Below are 9242 nucleotides of genomic sequence, written 5' to 3' on the forward strand. Positions count from 1 at the left end.
CAGATGGGAGAAAAAGTTTTGAATGCAACTAGCTTCTTTGTAAATGACCTTAAAGGGCATCAGTAGGGAGACAGAGAATCCAGCACTTGGAGAAAGTGTGTGATCAGGCAGGTTATTCAGTGAGCAATTGGGGTTTAAGAAACTTGAGAATCTAGTATAAATCATAGATGGTTTGATCACATGTGACAGTCCAAAAAGCTAGGATAGTAACATCAGCCTTACTTGATTACTACCTGCTCTTAGGAGATTTAAATGACCCCATCGACAAGCCCAATGTGGATGGAAAGGAAACCACATGACTGTGTACCGTGTTGGCACAAGTAGTGAGTATTAAAGGACTATGAGTTGTGATCACTGTAGCATATCTCATAATAGAAATAGTTACCACTCATAACTCATGAACCAGAAAAGAAATACTTATCCAATGAAATACCCTTAAAGAAGTAAAATAGTAAGCTGTTTCACATCCTCAGAAGTCTTTTAACACATAAAGATACATGTAAAAAATTCACCTCATTCCAGTCTCATCTCATTCTTTATATTTAATGTGGTCCATTATAAATCATTTCAAAACACGACAGCTCATTATCTCTGTGGTGCTTGTTTTTCACTCAGCACATGGTAATGGGATGCTTATTAAGTTGGTAGAGCCGTCAACAATCGGGACTTGGCTCACTTCATGCATTCCATAAGTCAGTTGATTCCAGAGAAGGGTACTATAAGAATGGAAGGTTACCAACATAAAGATTAGCCTGACTCCAACTTAAAGTTCAGTCAGTACGGACTATTACTCGGGCATATGCTTTTACTTGGAACCAGAGTAAAGGGTGGGAAATTTCAAAATTACCCAACGTGTTTTCTTATTGTAATTGAAAAGAAGTCTAGTTTTTTTTCTTTTCTTTTCCCACTTAAGGGCAAGTTGTGTGTATTGTTGGGTTGCAACCACATAGAAAAGAATGAAGGCATTGTTTGGGCCCTTCATGCTTCTCCATCCAGGTTTTTTAATTTTACTAATATAGAGAAAAACACATGTTGAGTTACTTTGAGATACTCCCATGTCCTAATTTGTTACAGCTAAGACACAATGACTTCATCTGTTCAGTTATAACTTTAAGTAAAGGAGGCCAACTAATGATAGCTTATCTAAAACTTTTCATGTAATAAAGTATCAGTGATCTACTACAATCTTTTGTTGTGACACACTCACACACACATTACATCACATCGCATACGACATGTCAAAAAGCTAGGATACTAACATCCGACTTACCTGATAAATACCCCCCCAGTAGTGGATGGAGAAGGATGATAGCTCCAGATAATACTTTAATTCTTTACTCTGTGGTTTCAATCCAGCAATGCACACAACTGGCTCCTAAGTGCGAAAAGAAACAAAGCAAAGCAAAACAAAAACAGTAGACCTCTTTCCAATTACAATACGAGAACATGTTTGGTAACATGTATATAATTTGCTTTTATCTCCTACTTCTGATATAAAAGTGTTGAAAGCTTTGAAGGATCTAGAGTTCTAAGCATGTCTATTGTTTGCTAGGGAGTTACCTGATGGCAGACAATCCCTTGGTAGCTTTAGAATGAGGTCTTGTCAGGTGAATGACCGAAGTATGAATAGAGGGTTGGAAATGTTCTGCCAAACCTACAAGTATCTGAAGACAGGCGAGCTGTTCAAGAGTGAAGTGATTACCAATTGACTGTGATGAAATAAATCATGCCTAAATACTTTGAAATTAATTTTAAAAATGAACAAAAAAGAAAGGAATGAATTTGGGAAAATGGGGTGTTCTGATGGCTGAACAACAGTAGTTCCTGGAATGTGGTACTCCTGGGAAAACATGCAAACTTTTCAGCCTTCTCCAACACCTGTTGCCTTGCATATATCTCCTGTCTGCCTGTGTCCTTTGAGGCATCTATTACAATGAGAGGTAAGTATTTTCCTGATTTCTGTGAATCACTCCAATAACTTTATTATACCTAAGAAGAGTGGCCAGGAACGTTGATGTTTAGTCAAAAAGATGGAGGCCTGCTCTTGTGACTGGGATAAGAATTAGGGGAGGGGGAGGCAAGTATTGGAGGCTGAGCCTTGGAATTGTGGGGTTCAAGGCCATCTTTAAGTAGAAAATGTAGAACTAAATTGAATCAGGAGACACACAAGTGCTGTTCACAGATGGGGAGAAAGCTCCACATATGCTTTGGTAACCAAAGATCACAGTTGTGGTCTGCATTGTGAAAGCTAAGTAGGACTAAATGAATTGTTTCATTTTTCTATTCCCTTACTTTTCAGAGATAGCCTTTGAACAAGATTATAGGTGAGAGAAATGGTTAATGTCCAAGTATAGTGATTGCTGTAATCAGCAATACCTTTGGAGAAAAATTAATGTTTTTCTTCTTTTTATGCCTTGGGACAATAGGAATAGTTAATCCAAACTAAAAGTGTGTCTGTAAAAGCTTAAACACTATCTTCCTCTGGACATTAAGGAGGAGACCCGTGTATGGAGATGGAGCTGTCCAATATTGTATTTTGATTGGTTGTTTATAGATCAACTCAGCAAAAGTGGGTAGAAATTTTGAAGATGCAGTAAGTTAATGGGGTGTTAGAGTACTGGCCACTAAATATTTGATTAATGAGTAAGTAACCAACCAGAAAATATTTAAGCCCCTTGTTTTGATTTAAAAACAAATGGAAACATTATTAACCAGAGGTTGGCAAGCTATTGCTTATGTGCTGGATCCAACCTACCATCTGGTTTTGGAAGTAAAGATTTTGGAATGTTAGCTGGGTTGCTCTCTGTATTATTTATGGTGGTTTTATATTACAGTGGCAAGATTTGAGTAATCATGACAGAGACTAAGAGCCTCTAAGTCCAAAATGTTTACTATATGGCCTTTTACACACACATGCACACACATACACACAGAGCTTACCTTGATTTTAGACGTGATTTGTAATTTTTTTGTCCTTTTTTTTTTTTAACAAAGTGTGCTTGACGCTCAACTAAATAGGACACAGATGTTGGCCTCATTGTTGTGTGCATATGTTAGCATTCTCTAATGATGATCAGTCTAGCTTATTTCTTCCTATAAATAAAAGCTATTAGCCTCAAGAGATGGAAAAAAAATCTAGCATTCTTAGGTGGTTCTATAATTTTAAGTACTACTTTTACACATTAGAAAAATGAGAGCCAGGTATGTATGTTGAGAAGTTTGCCCATATATACCCAACTCAGGTCATTGGACTGACAGTATTTCTTCTAATGAAAATTTCAGAAAACCCCTTCTGAAGAAAAGTAAGTGGTATTAGCTTTGTCTACTACTCTTTTGTGTTGAGTAAATTCAGTTCTTAAATTTCAATATGTGTCAAGATTGTGGAACTTGCTAAAAACAAAGTTGGTGGGCTTAATCCCTCTTTTCCCCAGTGTCACTGATACAGTGAGCCTCCAGTGATCTTAAGAAGCTGCATGCCTAATACACTTTCCAAGCGATAGTGATTATAGTTCACAGACAAAACTTAATAGTCTCCTTGAATAAAACTGGGAATACTTAACTCTTGTCCCTCTTGTGTCTTGGTACTTTGAAGTCAGATCATTCGTTAGCTTCTCACCATTTATCAATATGATAGTCAATGAAAACCTTATATCAACCTTCTTTGAGGAGATTCTTTTACAATACCACAAAATATCAATCAATTAAAAGAAAAAGAACATATACAAACAAGTCTTGATTATCACGGGTGAAGGAAGCAAAGGCAGATAATATAGAAAGTTTTCATTCTGTGAAAGCAACAGCAACCAACAGCAAAAGCTAGGAGTGTTGGTGTATAAGTGAGGCGGGGAGGGCCTTATACCCAGATGCTTAGATGTTCTCTGCTCTTCCAGATGCATGACTCATTATTAGGCACTGAGCTACAGAATTGAAGCTATGCAAGTTCATCTGATGCTACCTTCTCTCCTCATAAAAATCTGAATTATGTGTAGATTCATGCAAACATGGATCGCAGAAAAACAATTGTATTAAAGAGCTCAGTTGACTTTTTGTCCATAAATTCACAAGATCCTCTGATTGGTCACAAGCTTCTTTTGTAACTTAAAATGAACAAAACTGAATTAAGAATATCATAAACAAACCAGAAATAAGACAAAAAAAATGCTAAGTTCACTTGACTTTTAATGAATAAGAAACTAATAGAATAAAGGTTATTTTTCTTGGATGCTCTGTGATTTAAGTTGTTTTGCCTTTTTCTTGGGAGAAAAAGCAAGTGTCTCAGCTCAAAAGATAAAATTTTAACTGGGAAGTGATGAGCCAATATAATTCACACCCCACCCTCTCACCAATCATCAGTAAACATGATTGAAGTGGTTTTCCTGCAAGAAAAAGCCCTAAAAATTCAAGACTGGGAAAATTTAAACCTGATGTGTTCCATTCCTTCCAAATCTCTTGTCTGTTGCAACACTTGCCTTTTTTGTTTTCCCTCTGCATCTGTGCCCAGGGATTGCTGGACTTCTGGCCCTGTGGTCTCTCTGGTTATCTGGGCTGAGAAGGTCTATGTAGGGCATGGCCGATACTGAGATCACCCTACCCCTCCTCTCCTAAGCAGAGTTACTCACTCCTTTTCTTGCATGTGTTCTGTCTCTCACTGAATGTTCTTACGTTTGTCAAAGTTGTCATCATTCTCCAGGCAGCTTAAAACTTCACAGTGAATCCTGCCAACCTCTTTTTTGTTTCTCAGATCTACCCTGTTTCCAATTCTCTCCATTCCCCTTGACAATGGCTTTTCCATCTGTCTCCTGCCTCACACTGTCTTCTCATCTGTCCTCTTCTGCCCACTCCAAGCCCTCCCCAGTTCATAAAGATGCAGAACACAGTCATACATAAAGATTTGGAATCTTCCCCCAACAGCCCCCATGTCTCTTACCTCTTAGCTGAGTAAATCGATTTAATTTCCAAAGCAGTGGGCCTCAGTTATATAATTTCACTTCTAAAACATTAATGTTAGCACTCAACTGTAAATTGTTAGAATAAAATATTCACAGACTGTTTAGGGTAGTGTAGGACACTTGATGAGTACCCACAAATAGAATGACTATATAAGATATCATTTGAGTGGCCACAGCCACAAGGCAGACATGAGTGTTGGGGTGATCCTTAAGACCTTAGAACCATTCAGATGCTCTACTCCAGAGAAGGAAAGGATGTTGGACAACCTAAGGGACAGCATGCACAATAAGGCGATGAGAGAGGGCTATGAGAATGGCTTCATCATGCACTTCTAGGAAAACTTTCATCCAGTCAAAGAGGACTTCAATGAGCTGGAATGTCTGAACAACTTGGTACACAATCCTTCAGAGAACCACCTTATTCCCAACACCATGCTGATAAGTCTGGATTCCATGCAGGACAAAACTCTGCTCTATAGCCAACTTCTGTACACATACAAATGGTCAGACAAACCTTAGTTACATGTGGGCTCAGCATCTGGACTTTTGAATCAGCAATCCTTGAAGGGCTCTGCAAAACAGATGGGCCCATCTGCCAAGTGTTGACTGAAGGCTCAACCCACCATTCTGGTGATACTGCCTTTATATGTAAATGATGTGATCAGTCATATTTTGACAGGATATTTCAGGAAATGTCCATCGACTTATCCAGACCCAATGGGACTTCAGCAATGCTTCTGATGACCTTGAAAAAGGGCTTAAAAGTGATCAGTCATCATGAGGAGTCTAGTCTGCTCGTTGATCCCACAATAGCCAAGGGGGGAATGAGGATGTCTACATAGTAGATGGTCAGCTTGACATCTAGTCCTAATGCAACTATTATGAATTCTAGAAGGGGACAGACCATGCCACTATTACCTGGCTCCACAGTTAGCTACCCCAGATTCGAGCAAGGAGTTGTGGTTACGATCCTTTGTGACTAAGTTGAAAAGCTAAATAAAGTTTTGTTTCAGGACCATGCCAACAGCTGCAGAAAGTTTCTGCAAAAGGGCTTTTTCCCAACACAGAAAGACTTCTGAACTCTGGAAGACTTCCATAGCACCTGCCGACAGTGATTGGAGCCCAGACACTGTCCTGCCAATAGCCCCTGCACCTTCCCAGATTGGCCCTGTCTATTTGCCACACAGATATCTGTAGGGCATTCTCTCTCTACCCATTCTGGCAGGCAGAGTTGTCACCTGTCAGACACCTGTTCTTCCATTTCCATAGGTGTGCTGGCATCTCTGGGAGTTGCTGTCCACCATCACTCAGGTCTATTGTTCTCTTGACCCTACTGGAGTGAGCCTTTTATTCTTGTGTTGGGTTGCCTGATTGGTTCTTTTAAACAATATACTTTTGTATACTGAAAAAAAGATACATTAAAAGTGGGGTAGGTGGCAGTTTCTATGTAGTATCAGTTTTCATATGTCATGTACATACATGTTTATGTTATAGTAATAATATATAATATTTTACCTCTAAAGTCATTACTTTAAGTGTCACAAAATCTAGATCCATCTTGCTTTTGAAAATGAAAGTTTGGATCTTCTGGTGCAGGTCAGGACATACTGTCACTATTCAAAGAGGAAATGATCATGGATCTTTGGTATGTCTCCATACTTTGGGTGGGGTGTTCCAGGAGTACAAAGCTTCAGTACTTGTTATCTAACATATACCACAGTTGTATTTGCAGCAAGCAACCTTGGAGGGTTAAACAGAGATTTCAAGACTAATCTTGAATTTTTCCCTGTGCTAAACAGTGATAATCTCCTTTGCTGTGACACAAAACCTTTACATATGTAACAACTACTTAGACTCCACAAGACATAGGGACAAAGAGAACTAACACAGATGTACTGCTGTTTGTTTAGCTCGCTCTACTGTGAGTAATAAACTCCATTTCCTCTAATAGAGGAACCTTGTATCTTCTGGTGAAACCATAAACAGTAAGATATTTGTGTCTCTGTTTCTTATAGTTTTCATGATAAATACTTGTCTATTAAAAACGTAATTCTTTTGTTGTAAAAGAGTTGTTTGAAAGGTAGATAGCAAATCTATGCTTGAGTATAAATCATAAGTATCTCTTGCATATCATATTTGTTTTAATCTTTTGTGTAACCAGAATGTTACTCTAAAGTATGTGTGTATACTATATTTATTATATATGTATACGAATACACTATATATCATAAAGTATGTATAAAGTCCAACCTGTCAAACTTCCTGCAGTGTGTGTAGGCATCTCCAGGATGTAGCTTTCATTAGTCATTACACATGTTGATGTGAAGTTTCAATGATGCAGCTGCTGTTGTGTCCTCCATGTTTCTGTAAATAACCCAAATAAACTCATTGGCTTTCTGAGTTGGAATTTAGACTTATTAGGTTGATCTTTCATTAACACCCTTTCTGGGGTGAGCATCCTTCTGTTAACATCTCCCCCAGCAAATGTCTCATAAAAATACAGTAAGAAGACTGGTACCAGGAAACACCTGCTTCTAATAAACAGTTATCATGACCACTTAAAACAAACCTCGGTGCGTGTAGAGCAACTGGGTAAGGATTGACCTGGGATTTTTTTTTCTTGTTTGTTTGTTTTGTTTGTTTGTTTTGCCTGCAGACTTTTCTGCTCTACTTCAGTTCCCAAGGGCATTGATTCTTGTGGTTATCCAATATCCTCTCTGCTGTATCTAATGCACATACCAGAACAAAAATTAGGTAGCATTGCTCAATTTTAATCCAGAAACAAATCTCTATCAAATTGACCCTTTAAAACACATCCCAAACCCTCTTCTGTTTTGTGGGAGCTCATTCTGATGATAAGAAGGGCAGTTTTGACTGGTACAGAAAACAGATCATCCTACAAATTACATAGCAAGCTGGTGGCTTCTATTTTAGTGACCTTTCTCACACTAAACCCCACTTACCCAGAAGGAAGCATCTAAAACCGAACGCATTCATTTTCAGTTTGGGTATTTGGTTGTTGTTGTTTTGTTTTTTCAAAATAACAATATGGTTGCCTAAACAAGTCCTGAACAATATTAGTAACAATAAACATATTAATGCAGAAGGAGACTTATCACAGTGTTCTACCTCTAGACTAAGAACAACAGGAAACAAGAAAAGAGATGAAGCAGGGACAGGGGAAGAATTAGATAATTTAGACTCTTTCAGGGAGATTAGTCCCATAATTAGATATCCAAACCAAAGTGACCAGCCCTGAACTTATATACACACAAGCCACAGCAAGTGGATTCAGCGTGCTGTATTTAAGAAAAAAATATATGACTAAATATAAATATACATGAATATATACAAGTACACATGAATATATACATATATATACATGAATATATACCAACAATAATAAAAAAGAGGGTGTCAGATTAAGAGGGAGAGAGTGAAAAGACACATGGGAAGATGTGAAGGGAGGAAGCATGGGATGGGACACAGGGAAAGGAGAAAGTGATGTAATTACACTTTAATTCCAATGTTTTAATTTTTAAAAAGACTAAACTCCAAGTAACCCAAGAAAAAACGTGAACCCAGCCTTGAAACTCACGGGAGTGCCTCTTAATTGCCCTCTCTGTCATGGATCTTGCAGACAAAATACTAGATATTCAGCAAACTTTGATTTTCTGTTAAAGGAGAAAATATTTTATACAAGCATATCCCTGCCTGAGACATCTGAGTGGGAAATCTTATGTGTGGTTAATTTAAAATTCAACTTAACTGGATCTAGCACTTTTATTTAAGAAATCTAGCAATAGTTTTCTCCTAAATGTGCAAACATAATTCCCATTTATTTTTTGTTTTTCTAATTAAACTAAAGTCATTGCTAGGTAAATCTTTTTTCCCTCCCTATTTTAAGGAAGTTTTACTTTGGATGCTTTGTAGATTATTTCCAAGAATATTCTCCCTAATCACTAAATTAGATAACTTGAATACTAATTAAAATGTCTGTCCATACATACCACCTATATCCTGCCTAGTAACCATGTTACTAGGGGAAGCTCCCAGGGGAATCTATTGCACTACCAATATATAAAGAAATGACACCACCAATTTGAACCTCAGTTAAATCTTGATATGTCTTCACTACAAAATCTAATTGCTTGAGCAATGATCTCAACCAAATGAGTCATTGAGAAAATATTGAGACTTCATAGAACTGAATGACAATTGAATTCTTAATCAAATCGTTAGTTGTGTAACAGTATTGGCTCCCAATCATTTCCAGAAATTATCAAAATTTAT

General features: G+C 37.6%; 1 pseudogene; it reads left to right on the forward strand.

The window, feature by feature from the left end:
- The first annotated feature begins 5228 nt into the window (after positions 1 to 5228).
- On the forward strand, positions 5229 to 6064 carry LOC116083540 (annotated as a pseudogene).
- Positions 6065 to 9242: the final 3178 nt, after the last annotated feature.

This window comes from Mastomys coucha, unplaced genomic scaffold, assembly GCF_008632895.1.
Source record: "Mastomys coucha isolate ucsf_1 unplaced genomic scaffold, UCSF_Mcou_1 pScaffold8, whole genome shotgun sequence".
In the NCBI taxonomy this organism is placed as follows: domain Eukaryota; kingdom Metazoa; phylum Chordata; class Mammalia; order Rodentia; family Muridae; genus Mastomys; species Mastomys coucha.